The sequence below is a fragment of the Cotesia typhae genome, unplaced genomic scaffold (genome assembly GCF_013202065.1).
Source record: "Cotesia typhae breed Kobodo isofemale line unplaced genomic scaffold, CoteBio_Ctyphae scaffold_152, whole genome shotgun sequence".
In the NCBI taxonomy this organism is placed as follows: Eukaryota; Metazoa; Arthropoda; class Insecta; order Hymenoptera; family Braconidae; genus Cotesia; species Cotesia typhae.
In genome coordinates this window covers 6,962,274-6,977,175 of record NW_027423776.1, presented here as the reverse complement: position 1 = coordinate 6,977,175, position 14,902 = coordinate 6,962,274, and positions in this window count along the sequence as shown.

Below are 14,902 nucleotides of genomic sequence, written 5' to 3'. Positions count from 1 at the left end.
GACCCCTGTTTCCTTTTAGACACTATGCCAGAATAATATATGTATAGAGAAATGTGACCGCATGATTAGTTTAAGGGATGATATGTCCGATCTTCACTTATATTTTACATTCTTTCTGTACTTTGATATTGATGGCACCCCCTCTCTTCAGTTTTGAAATTTATTGATGCTAGTGTTGCGTAGGTTTCTGTTGGAGTGCTTTTTTCAAAGTTTGATATCTAAATACGAGATTAATAAGACAGACGATGTTTATGATGGGAAGTAAAAATTTTTCAATTTTTTCGAATGTCAAAAATTTAATTTAATAATAAAAAATCATTTAGTGTTGGAGACTTAAAATTTTTATAAAACATCAAAATTTTGAACTGAGGAATTTTCAAATCCAAAAACTTTCATGAAAACCAAACCATTGAGTTTTGATCGGTGTGCGATGGATGATTTTTGACAGTAGGGAAGTTTTGCCGATTTATATACTCATTGATGCCGTTACAATAGCCGTGACATCTATTTTATTCATAATTTTAAATTTAACCTTGACATTATTTTTCACAGCTTGTTTTTTATGGTTGTAGCATAATTACACTTGGGCTTATCATTTGTAAATATTTAAAAACGAGTGTGTCGCTATGTGAGTTCAATAATTTACATACATACATGTTTTATATTTATAATTCATCGATCGCAATTAATTATTTAATAAAGATGATCAGATGGATTTTGAATTGTATAATTTATAAACATTTTTGTTAATAAGTAAATTAAATGTAATGATTATTCGTATTGTCAAATTAAAAGCAAAACTATTGTTTTAATAGTGGTGAGGAGGTCAATTAAGCTGAAATTTGTTTTGTGATCAACTTTCAATAGTTTCTACACTTAGTTTTATAACTCTCAAAAATGATTTTCTTAATTCAGAATATTTTCTTTTTAATTTATCATAAATTTTTTTATTTTTCAATTATATAGTTAATATATAATAAATTTGAGATTATATACTTGAAAAAGAATTTCGGTGTTTTGTCATCTGAAGTGAGTTGTAGTTGTGATGTCTGAGAACGAATTCCCTTTTCTCCTATAACTTCATACCCCAGAGATTATGGCAAAGTGAGTATGCAGGGGATCTAGCCAATTAGGGTAAGATTTGAGGGAGTAGGGCATAGGGTGCAGAGTGAAAGAACCGTGAAAAAGCGTACACAAGGGCTTTTAGTTTATTTTTAATAGAAAAAGTACCGACAACTTTTGGCAAAACATGTTACACGTTACATGCTGTTAGTATATATTGTACTATTGTATCGTTTTATGTAAATTTACAAAGATACTTGTGTTTGTGGGCAAATATTTGACATTTGTAAGTTTATATGAGATGAACGGAATAAAATCATGATTTGCAGAACATGGTGCGGAGAAGTGTCAGTCAGTCAGTTTTGGCCGATGTCAGTCAGCTCATTTGAGGGTGAATTTGTAATGAATGCTTCACTTTATCCATCTTCAAATAACACCCTCTCTCTGTTCTTCGTATTATGTACACTGTACATTGGATTATTTAGGCAAACCCGTGAGTAAATAGACGCACCTATCCCTAAATTGACTTTCGGACAAAGAGATATATGTATTTTAAATGCTTTACTAAACTCTTTATAATTTGTTATCGGGTTTGTTTAGCTGTACTGCGTTTATACATAAAGGATAACAAACGGGGTGATTTTAAAACTTATAGACAGAACACGAGTCATTTAAAATTTTTAAATGAAAAAAGTGTAAGAAATTAATTATTTTATTAGATCATTTTTAGAATAAAATTTCATCAGATATAATTTTCAAGACAAACTAATCTTTATTAAAAAGTTAATGTGACGTTGTCATTATTTTCGCTTTTCGTTGCTATGGTAGCCACTTTCGTAACGGTTACCATGGCAACTGCTACCATAGCAACGGTTACCTTAGCAAGGGCTACTATGGCAACTTTTAAATATTAATGAATTAAATTTGTAAAAATATTGATTAATTAAATTGTGTTGATTTGTTAGTAAAAATAAATTTTACGTGAGACTTAGATTACGTACATCATAGACATCGATAATGAATTTATTAAAAAATTTTTAATTTATTTATCGGCGTGTTAACAATTATAAATGAATTTTATTTATTAATTTAATGATGTTCAGAATTTTAGACTCCGTTAAAATGAGTTATGACGTTTTAAAATAAAAATTAACATATCGTTTTTCCTTTTTATAATCAACAATCTATAGAAAGAAAAATATTATACGAGATCCAGCTTCTCAATTCTCGCTAACAGACTTACTACAGGTTTTATTTATTAGACCCCCGACGTTGAAATGACACTTTCGGGGGTGTCAATATCCCGCAGAGATATCATATCCGCTTTGTCATTTGCTTGCTTACTTTTTTTTACAACTTTCGGTATAAATTTATATTTATGTATTTATAGATTCTGTGGCTTTTATTTTCTTAGAATGAAAGTGTGTGGGTAAGATAGAGATCAGGGTCGTTTGCAATATAAAAGAGTGCGGTGGTATAAGTATAAAAAGAGCTGTTTGTCGTTTATTTGATCGTTCCACCTCGTTTACATGGAATATTCACGCTTCTTCGGGTAGTATCATCAAATGTCTCATGGACGCCGGCTGATGTTTGTCCGCAATGGCCGACCACCGTTTTTGCGGTCGCGGAATTGTGCGCCATGGCGTCGTTTAAATGCTTGTTATATTCACAATATATATATACATATATGTTGATATTTAATGTTAACTATTCGGAATCGAGTTCATTGTTATTGACTTTCTGGAATAAGAACAAAGGACAAATTTAATAAGAATATATTATTATAATTATTGTTTATTCTTACAAAAGACATGCATTCAAAATTTGTATTATAGTCGTTCATTTTTTATGCTAATATGTCTTTAAATATTTGTCTGCAATTATTTTGATTGTATGAAATAAATAATACATTAAGACAAAGAAAATTATTGTTCAGACGAAGAATTTATTTGGTTCAAGAATTTTTTGAAATGAACTATTTGAATTTATTAATTTTTTGATAAAAGATTGACAATATTTGTCTTTGTTAAGAAAGTTGAATGTATGACTGTATTAAATACTTTTTTGGTCACTTTATGTCCAAATTACTGTATAAGTAATTCTGAAAACAAAAATTAGTAATATTTTTTTACTAATTACCAATTTTACTAAAAAAATATCAATATTTTTCTGAACTTTTTTTAAATTGATTTAAATTTGGCGGGCAACAGCTAGTTTCTAATAAGTCTCTATTTCTTGTGTTATAATGATTACTATGAAGCCTAATGATAGCCATAAATTATCCTTAATTTAAATAATCAATAATAAAAAATTTTTTAGCACCTAAAAGCGTTAAAAAAAGGCCGCCCATTAATAAAGTAAAATTTATTTTCTCAAGAATAAGTGTCTCGCCGTTTATTCCCGTGGGTGAGATTCGAGTAGCGCTTGACATCGAAATCCCGTAACGTATCTAATTGGGGGCACTTTAGCGATGGGGCGGGTGAACAGGATGAGCCATAAGCCAGTGGAAGTCCGCTTTGCTCAGCTTCAGCTACTGCAGGAGATCACCCTGGGCTTATAACTGCCGGCTAGGTATCCTCAGGGTGGGCTGCCTCTTCAGGGTTGCGCTCCTCGTTCGCTCCCGAGCTGTAAACCACCTCCCTTTCTGGGGCTGGGGTCGGTTAACCGTTGTCCGACACTCTTATACTTACACACCCGCATAAACTTTACGTATATCACAACACAGCTCCAGAGAAGCTGAGAGTTTGTTGTATAAACGCACATATTCATCCTCTCTCTTCACTGGCTGTGCACTGGGCAGATAAAGAGAGAGGGCCGAAGGGATATCAGTATATACGAGCGGACTTGTATCTCCGAGTGAATCCATCGTAAGTAATGCCGATTATCCCCACGGCAATTGTTTTATCGACCGAGTATATGGTATAGTATGCTGTGCTATAAAATGAGACAAAGAGACTCGACAGTAGAGAGCGAGAGCAGGAGAGAGGTTTTAGAGGGTATAACCAGAAAAGACAAGGGAATGTTGTTAGCTCTTCTTCTCCAGACTTTTTCCCTTTCAGACTTAGTATTTATGTATTTCCCATCTTTTTTATACACATACATTAAGGAATTTAGATTGATGTGGAGAAAGAAAACCCTGGCAAGAATTTTCTGTGCGGTTTAGACCGGACTTAGTTGCGATATAAAATGTCGTAAATTGTTTGAGAATAAGAGGAAAATCTTATGTAAGTAAATAAGATAAATTAAGGAGAATTTTTTATGTTTACTTTTGTTTTTGAATTTATGGAGAGTTTAATCTCCAGTTAATTTATTTGCTTTGTTGTGTTTTATTCTGTGGAAGGGAAGGAAATTAAGTTAAGGTTTACTCTCAATTCAAGACAGTAAGACAAACGTCCGTGTTTAACGATATCGAGGGCCTAGATGGGGTAGAGACATTATTTTTAGAATGTAGTTACCAAATTATCCGCTAGATGGCTCTGGGTGGCGAGTTTCTCGCATGTACTAGAAATTCAGCCATTGAAAGTGATTTTTGGGCATTAAATAGTTGGCATATCTGTTTATTTAGTAGTCAGAAGTAGTTTTACCAATGGCTTGATTGTACATTGTAATTCATCTGATATTTTCGATGCAATTGGTTTGTCAATTCACTTTATTTACTTGCTTAAGGCATATGTTCGCCAATAAAGAATCACTAGTATAAAAGAACCCAATAAAAGGTTATCTGTTATCTCTATTAAACATTCTCTTAGGATAAATATTTAAAAGTTATCATCATAATTGTCTACGTATAACCCGAGGCGAGGACGTTGATAACTGATGATCTCTAATGTACCTCACACTTTAGTTTGCTTACTATTACTCCAAAGCTGAAGGTACACCAATACTTATTCAAGGCATTAAATATAATGTATCTATATATAAATGGTAAATGTGTATGGCTGTAATACAAGCGTGTATATTGTACAACAGCATTAACTGTGTAAGTACATGCGTATAATGGTACAGTTACAATGCTAAATAGTCACACGGGGACTCTAATCGAAATGACTTTTTTAATTGGCTAAACTTATTTAGTCGTTAACCGGCTGGGGAAAGATATTCACCCCCTAATTTTTCTTTTTACCGCTATTTCCACCCAAGGAACGAGAAATAATTTTAAAATGGTTCATTTGTAGTCTCTTTACTCTTCGGGTTGAATTTTTGGTATTAGTAGGATCTTGGATTTAATTTTACGGGAGGTCGGTAGATGACGCTAGTCGTGGAGACTTGTAATTGTTGGCTATACTTGAAAAAGGCGTTCCGTGGGTTAAAAGAGCGGGATTATTAGAAAAATAACTTTTATCATATCAAATAGTTCCGTAAAAATTCAAGAAATTATTTTAATTATAAATATTAACATTTTTCGCTCCATTATTCTTTTACTCGGCTCAAATATTTCATTACCCTAAAAAAAGTTAAACGTGGTAAGAATTGGCTTTATTGAATAATTTTAAATAATCGCATTTATTATATATAATAAATATTTACAGTAGTAATTATGAGGAATAAATGCTGTAATTATTAACATTTAAGACAATTATTAAGTTTGTATTTTTATTTACGCGTAAAATAATTACTTTTTATAGCGGCTGATCAAAATAATTTTTAATAATTTCACGGAAATGTTTAGTACTGACATGTTGCTATAGATGGCAGAAACAGAGAATAGAAGTTGAGGTGGATCGTCATTCCACTAACCGAATAAGTTTCTCGATGGTGTACAGCAGGGGCTAAAATGGAGGCTCGGGATGAAAGAGGGAAGAAGATAATGGGCAGGATGAAGACGGTACTGGAGCATAATTCGCGCTTCAACATTTATTTTACGAGCGAGGGGGGCAAGAGGTCGTTGGATAATTTTGGAGGTGAGGGCTGATTTTCTTAATTTGTTCCTGCGGAGTTTACAGTTTATTCTTAAATGACACAGTCTCGGGGGTTATGTTTTTATTAGGATTGTAATTGAGATGCCAATATTTTATTAAAAAACTTTTCAAGTTAATAATTTTATAAGTCAATTAGTAATTGCAGTATAAACTTTTTTTTTTGTTTTTAATTTTCTTGATGAGTATATTTCATTTTATTTAACAATAGAGAGGCAGAAAAAAATTTATGAAAAACAAAAATTTAATTTTTAAAAAAATTTTACCATGTAGAATTATTATAGTTTTTTCTATGGAATAAATTGACTAAACTGAAAATTTTTATTAATGATTTTTGTCAAAATAAAATAAAATTATTAATTTTTTTTTCTAATAAGTGCGTTAAATTTTCGAACTATGATTTTTCTAATTTTCAGTTAACAAAATAATTTCTTTAATTTTTTTTGTATTAAAAGATAAGCAAAAAAAATTTTCACCAAAAAAAATGTACTGCAAAAATTAAAAAAAAATTCTGTATCTCGGGTCTAAGATTAAGCAACCGATTGGCGCTTCGAAGCAGGCTATGAATTATTTTAAATTTTTAACTCAACGAAATTAAGCTTAAAATAATTTATTAATGATGACAGAGTTGGATTCTATGTGATATAAAATTTATTAAATTCATTATAATTGATCAGCGACATGATGACTTAATTTAATTTAAGTGCGATAAATTATTATACGGACATTTTATTGCATTGAAGCATAAAATTCGGTTTAGTTAATTTATAATACAATAAATAATTTAAATTTTAATTCAAATTCAGAACGGCTTGATAATATATTTACGTTAATTGAATTTGGAATATATAAGTTATTGATTATGAGAAGAAAAGGTTTTGGTTAATATCATTAATGTCATTTGTTATTAAGTAATATCTCTACAAAATTTAGAATGTGGAAGAAAAGAGTGATACAGTAGGTTTTACTTTGTAGAGTTAAAGTAACATTTCGAATGGGGTAATTATCATTTTTACTGAAATCGTTAAGATAATCTCAATGTGAAAACTCATTTAGAAACTATATCTTCACTCTTATCTTTCATGAATTGTCTATTATGTATAAGAAATGTTGATCGAGTAATTAAAGGACTAAAAAGACAAAATATGGATTAATTATGTTACAAGAGTTAAATATACTGAAACAAAAAAAAATTTTCAAACAAATTTTTTTCTTCAATTCTATAGAAAAATAATTTCGCTTAATGAATCATTAGAACATTTTTTATTAGAGTAATAAAAATTTTAAATAATAAAAAAATCTTCATAAAATTTTTCTAGATATTTGGAGGTTTATTATAATTTAGTATAGGCAAATGCATTTTATTTTCTACTTAATATTTAAATAATTATCGAGGTAAATATCTTTTTAGGAGAGTAGAGAGCTTACAATGGCATAATAACACGTATAATAAGCAGAAAAAAAATAAACGACTTGTAAAGATAAATAAATGGTCGAAATTAAGGGGAATTAGGAGTAGAGACTGTTATATGAAAATGTATTTTTTTAAAGGCACGAGCGAGAGTGAGTGGCACGTTTAAAAAAGTAAACGAATAGTGTTGTTTGTGTTTTGTATGGTAATCATCGTATAGGAAGGATCCAAATTAGCATCTACTTCAGGAGAAAGGTGTGAGTAATAAAAGATTGTAGAAATACATATAAACATTCACAAGAATAATATACAATAAAAATTTGTCTTAACCATTTACTATGGTTGTGTATTATTAAGTTTTTGATGAATATGTAACAGTTTTAATGTGGCTGTATTTTAAACTACGAAATTATAATTCAAATTTTCGGTGTTTTTTTAAGTAACGTTACAGATAATTATTGTAGAAAAAATTAAATTGTGGTTTCAAAAACTACAAAAAATTTGAAAGAATCTGCTATCGTTTTTTGAAAAATAAAAAAATAATTTTTTCTTCAAATCGTCGTCGGGATAATATTAAATATTTCAATAAAAAGAGAATCATAATAGCAAAAGCTACATTCAGATATTTAAGTTGAAATATTTGAGTAAAAAATATTTAGTATATAATTCTTACTGTTTTATCGATTATTAAACGAAAGTAAGTAATTTAATTAAATGATATAATTCGAAAATTTGGCTGATGTTGGCGCTATTTGTACTGAAATAAGTTTACATCTCAGTACTGTAAAATTTTAATTGTTACAAAAAATTCTATCAATGAATTTATTTGAAAAATTATTTTTATTTCATTCAATCGTAATATTTTTTACAAATATATAAGCTCAATTTAAGAGTGAAATTTTTTTAACTAAAATTTTTATCTACAAAATGATGAAAAAAAATCCATAAGTAAAATAAATATTTCCTTCAAAATAAATTTAAAAATTAAATGAGAATCGTGGAATCGTAAAAGTATTAAAAAAATATAAATGAGTATAGAACGAAATCGCAACTGGATTATCTCATAATTTACACATAATTCATAACTTCGAATAAAATAATAATAAAAATAATAAAGGAGGATTATAATTAAATAAAAATCTAAAATCTAAAATGAAAATAGTATATTACACACCGAGGGAAGTAAAGTAAGAAATGTCTCAGATCACATGTAATTGTTGGCCGAGGCGAAGCCGAGGTCAACAAACATGTGATCTGAGGCTTTCTTATTTACTTCCCGAGGAGTGTATACTATTTTTTTCCCTGACGAAGGTGTAAAGCGGAAACTTTGTTTAGCGCAGCGGGGCTAAAGTTGACGCTTTACACCCGGAGGGGAAAAAAATATATTATAGGTGAGTGGTGACGTGGCCCGTGCCCATCCGTGCGTGGGTTACCGGGTGATTTTATGCATGAATTTGTTTGTTAATCGAGATGAAAGGAGGATTAAGTTTAAAAAAATGCTCGGAGGTGACAGAGTGTCAAAACACATGTACAAGGAGGGCTGGCTTGTTCTCGATGAATAATAATCTATGATACTAAATTCTCAATAACAATTAGATAAGTTATAAATTATAAGTTTTATTTATAGAGATAAATATTCGATATTAGATATTAGATATTGGAGTATAAACTGTCTGCTGGTTAGTTTGAACTTAAAATTCCGATAGAAAATAATATTTTAAAAATAAGGCAATAAATAACAAAAATTTATTATCATAAATTGAATAATTATCGAATAATTATCGTGATGATTAGAGTACTATTGACTTGAGAAATGCGTAGCAAGTAGCTACATGATAACAACACAATGAAATTTAACAAAAAACCATGTGAAAACGCGTACATTCTCTGTGTACACAGATGTTTGAGGTATAAAACCTTGTAAACAAATGTTATGTCTACCGATTCCAGTGAATAGTTTGATAAGCATATTTACTTTACACTGTGTTATATTGTGCGGGAACATTTTTTTTCGTGCTTCTGCTTACTGTATTAAATCATTTGGTATATGGATATTACTTTTATTTTCAAAATATATATATATTTTTTTTTAATTTAATAATACTGCCCTTGTAAGTACTCAATACTAGAAAAATTTATAAGCAGGCAAAAAAAAATGTATACATCCCATACTTTTTTATAGCGATTTGAGGGTGTTAAATTTAATTTTTTATCAAGAACGGTTTAGGACTAAAAATAAAACCAACAAAATGAGTGTTTTCCAATTTTTGCTTTCTTTTAGCTAATTAAATCAAGTTGATCTTCATTCAAAGGCATTTCTTTAAACAAAAATCAAAAATAAAATTCTTGACTCTAGAATAAATTTTCTTCACTCCAAAAAATATTAAGAAAAAAAAATATCTGTCTCAAGAAAATTTCTTCTTGCTCCAAAATAACTTTAGTCTTCCTTACAATTTTCTTGGTCAAAATAAAATTTTTTTTATGTATATTTTGTATACAACGGAACAGAAAAATCTGATTAGTAAAATTTGCTCAGATCCTAGTTACTTTTTAATCTTCCAAATGGTACATTGGACTCTATAGACTGCACAGTAGAAAGTTTTAAAAATCAAATCTTAAAATAGTGAATTTTTTTTAATTAATATTTTTAAACAGGGTTTACGTGTAAAATGATAAACATTGAAGTTGGAATTATTAATTATTATACTTTAACTTTTTCTCCATATACATAACTTCTGTTACTATTTTAAATGATATTTTTTGCTACATAATTATTGAACTGTAGTATTCGAATAATAAACATAAAAAAATGATTAAAATCATAATTTTACTAATTGAAATAGTATTTATCATTCACTGACTATTAATTATTACAGTTTACTTTTACCACAACTCACTACTTTAACAAATCCATCAAAAAATTTCCGTTTATAAAAAAATCCTAATTTACATACACGTAAAACGTATCCCAATTTTTTATTTTAATTTATAAAAAAGTAAGAATTAAGAAGTGTTGAGGAATGAAGAATTGCCTGATGTATAAAAAGTACTGTACAGATCCTCGAAGAAAAGTGCTGAGCCATCATGTTAATATTTATTTATCGATGGTTTAGTCACCGAACCAAAGTATTGTACATATTATGCATACTCCAAAAAAAAAAAAAAAAAAAAAAAAAAAAATCCAAATAATACCCAGGTCGATAACGCTCGCGTCACTTATTTTTTTATACTCATTATATATTTCTGGATCAGCATAACTAAAATCCGACAACCGCTCCCTTTTCTGTCACTTTATAATCTGTGTATAGTGTGTATATATACGTATATTCAATTCCATTCAATTCAATGGTAAACACTGTTCCATATCATCATCATCATTATTGTGATTATTATTATAATTATTATACATTTCTTCAAAATCTACAAATACGATTATCATTTTTATTATTCTAATCAGTTAAAATGGATGAAAAATTGGGCCCGTCACTGAGACTCATGTAAACTGTGGAGGATAACTCTAGGTATGTTGATGTTGATGATGATGATGATGGCGTGTCGCTTAATATCGCTGCATCTATCCTGTAGAATACGCTCGCTGGAACGCGGATCACTGGCATGGGCAGTATAAATAAGACAGACCAACGTTTTGTTAGAGTAAGAGTATACATTTGGTATCACGCTGACCGTAGTACCGTCTATGGATGTATGTGCGGATGTATAAATGTAAATAAAATAAATCTATCTGTTTCTGTTTAGTTGGAATGTGTTAGATCGGTACGCTAGAATATCCTGAGTGGCTGTAGAATAGACCCTATGCCTATGTCTGTGCCTATAAGTCGTTTATCGTTTAATAGATTGTGTATGTGATGTATTGAGTATCACTTGATTGTTATCTGTGTATTTGTATTGGAGATCTGGCCAGTTGATGGTTAAGCATGTGGAGTTGATGAGGGATATTAAATTATTAGATGATGCTATCGCTTGTGGTTATGGGTTGGAGAGATTGATTTTTTTGAGAATTTTTTAGTTCGTCTCTAATAGAGTCTAAGCTTGAAGAGACGAAATCTGTCGCTTCATCTGACAATTTTAGAGTTTTTTTTTTTTTTTTTAATTATTCTAGAAATTTCATCATTGAGCTAATTGTTTGGTTTATTTCAGAGAGTTAATTGTTAGTACACAGAAAAAAATGAATTATAAGATATCCTCTAGTTCTTGTAGCCCGAGTTATTAATGAAAAGTATTTTATTATTTTAAAAAAATGATTAATTTTATAAGATTTGAAACTATTATTCCCGGTCTGATTTTGGACGGTCAAATCATTAACAGATACCATTTCAGCTCACAATTGTTAAAATTTAAGAAATCTGATGACCATATGTTACTTAGTAAAAGTATGTAATGATTTCAGGTCGTGATTTCACCCTAAATTTTTCCAATTTTACTTCACATTTGTTCAAATTTTTTTGAAGATTGCCTCCATTAATTTAATCGAATAGTAGAAATAAAATTTTGTAGCGTTTTATTTTTTCGTATTCAAATTTTATGCAACAAAATTTTGATGTCTTATGGTTAATTATTATGATTAAAAATACCTTTACATACTTTTTAGCAATAAATTTTCCTAATTAAATTTGGTATCATCAAAAAGGTCATAACCTGAATTTTCAAGATTTTACATATTTTTTGGTGACAGAAATTTTTTTATGCTATTTTTGAAGTAGTTTGTTTATTCTATAAAATTTATTTAGCATTATTGATCCATTAAATACTCAGTAATTAATCTTGTCATAAAAATATTATTTTTTAAATTTATTTCAAAAGTACCCTAATAATCTAGATTGTGATTAAAAATATTGAAAAATCTTTAAGCCAAATTTTTTTCGGTTTATAATTTGCACTTATCGACAGTCTTATATGGACTGTAAACTGCTAATAATAATAATTGATAATTAGTGAAAAATATAGTGAAATTATCCCTCCTATTTTAAATAAAATTTTTTTTAACCAATATCTTCAGTCAGTAAGTTGGTCATATTGCCCAACTTTCACCACTAAAAAACTAATTAATTTATTAAAAAAAAACTGTCGATCATAACTATAATTACCTTAATCAATTCCCTCGTCATATTAATTACTCCCCATCAGCCATCACCCGAGAGCAATAAAAAAGGCAAAAAGTGAATCTCTTTCACAAGTTAACGAATATATCCGCGTTAATTATCTCGACAAAAATTAAAAAAAATAAACTCTCTGGTGCACGTGTGTGGTTGAATCAGTTTGATATGACGATATGTTGATGCGTGGGCGTGTGTAACACGAGCATCAGAAATCAGAAGGCAGACCCACACATCTGCATCCGTATAATCCGTGTTCAGTGTGTAAGGGTCTTGCCACCGCTCTGCGTGGGTGGCCTTCTGTACACATTTACATTATACATCTACAACCACTGTTTTCACCACCACCATCAGCATCTACATCTACATTCATATCTTCATCTACATCGTAACCAGCTAAACGTCAGTAGCTTTCTACCATCCCTACCAGCATAAAGTTTGGCCCTCTACTCATTCTTCACTTATTTTTCTCTCACACCCTTTCGCCGTCTACTGTCTGCTGAATAAGTAGCTTTTCTTCTCCATCTTCTATCCATTTTCTGTGTATATAAACTTCGCAAGTCTTCTCTTCACATATATCTGACATGCATATATATTTCAAGTCTTTACTTCTATTCGGTTGAGATGATAAACGACCACTTTGTCCTCCGCTTTGCTTCTATTCTATCCGCGCAACTCTGCACCCTATTTTTGCAAAAAATTTTATTATTTAAGAAAAATGTGTTTTTTTTTTTTGTTTAATTCCAAAATATTCAGACTTTTGAATTTAAGAAAAGCAAAAAATATTTTAGAATTAGTAGAAAATTTTACTCTAACAAAGTAATTAATTGTTTTCTAATAAATTTTTTGTAAAATAAAATTTTATTCTTGACAGAAGTTCTTGACAGCGAATGAATTTATTTTTAGTTAGAAAATTGATGTTGGGCAAAAATTTCAATTTTATTAACTAAAGATAATGTACTTTTGAAAGAAATTACAATAGTTATCGACCATAGATACAAAGATCTTAATCCGAGAATTTAGAAGTCAAGAGAAGTCTTGAGCTTGATCAATTATTTAATTTATACTCAGAACTTTACACACAAAAAAAAACTTTACTTGAATTATTAAGTAAATAATTCTGAAGAGTTTCATCTTCTTGATTTGAGTAACAGAAAAATTATTAAACAAAAAAATTTTTCGTCTTTATTTAAGACAATAAGACTCTTCAAAATTATTTTTTTGGTTTAAGAATTTTTCTCTTGATTTAAGTTAATTTTTTTTTCAGCACACAACTGTGTGAGTCTAAAAATGACGGTGTAAAAAATTTTTCAACTTACATCAAGACAATGAAGCTCTTAAAAATGAATTGTTTTTTTTTTTTTTTTATTTAAGTTAATTTTTTCCTCTAAAGTGATAAACTTTAAAGAACTCTCGCGTATAACAGTGAATCAATAAAAAAAACCACCCTTAAAAACGTTCACGTATATGAGATCGTTTCTAAAATAATAAAAACCGAAACGACGTATCCTGTTGTCTACATTATTTTGCGCCTTTAGCAGTTTCGGTGAATGAGAAATTTCCGAGTCAATATTTAAGACTATCGTCGTTGAATATTGCTGTGCGAATGGTTCACCATTGACGAAATGAGTTGCCGACGGTTTAATCTTTGTAACAAAGTATTCCGCAGAATTCCCAGTAGGGAAGTAATGATATATATGAATGCATGAATTTTTACGGAAGAATAATAAGACAATTTACGTGAAAATGTGAGTCGAGCGTGTGGGAAGTAGCTTACGCAGAAATACAGAAGCATAAATATGTGAAAGCGTATAATATAATGTAAGGGTGGAAAATATTTATCTGTAGATGCAAACGGGCGTAACCGACGGAACCCTTATTACTGATGGCTCAATTCACCTCGTCGTTTACGCAGGCGTGACTTATTATTTAAACGGTGTCTCTTTATGTTGCGATAAAAATCACCCAGTTTTTTAAAAACGAGGGTAAAATACAATTACACTCACTCTGTAATTATTTCATTTTTTTTTCTGGTGAATTTATATTTATGAAATATAAATATAAATACGAGTTTAAATTATATATCATTTTATTTTATGTTTAATTGTTCATGTACCGCTTTGTTTTGTTTAATTTATAAATTAAAAAATTTTTAAGTACACGTTCGGCTTTTTTTATTATTAGTATTAAAATAATTAAGATATTAACTTCCGTTTGTTTTGTAAAATAAAGAAATTAATATATGAAAATTATATGTGTGATATCATTTTTGTATCATTTATTTTAAATTATATGGTATGTAATATTTTCGTATTAAAAAAACGTGTACGAGTAATTGTCATGCGTGTGGTCTCGAATAAATGAAAACTATCTTTTTTATCTTTATATTTATGAGTTTT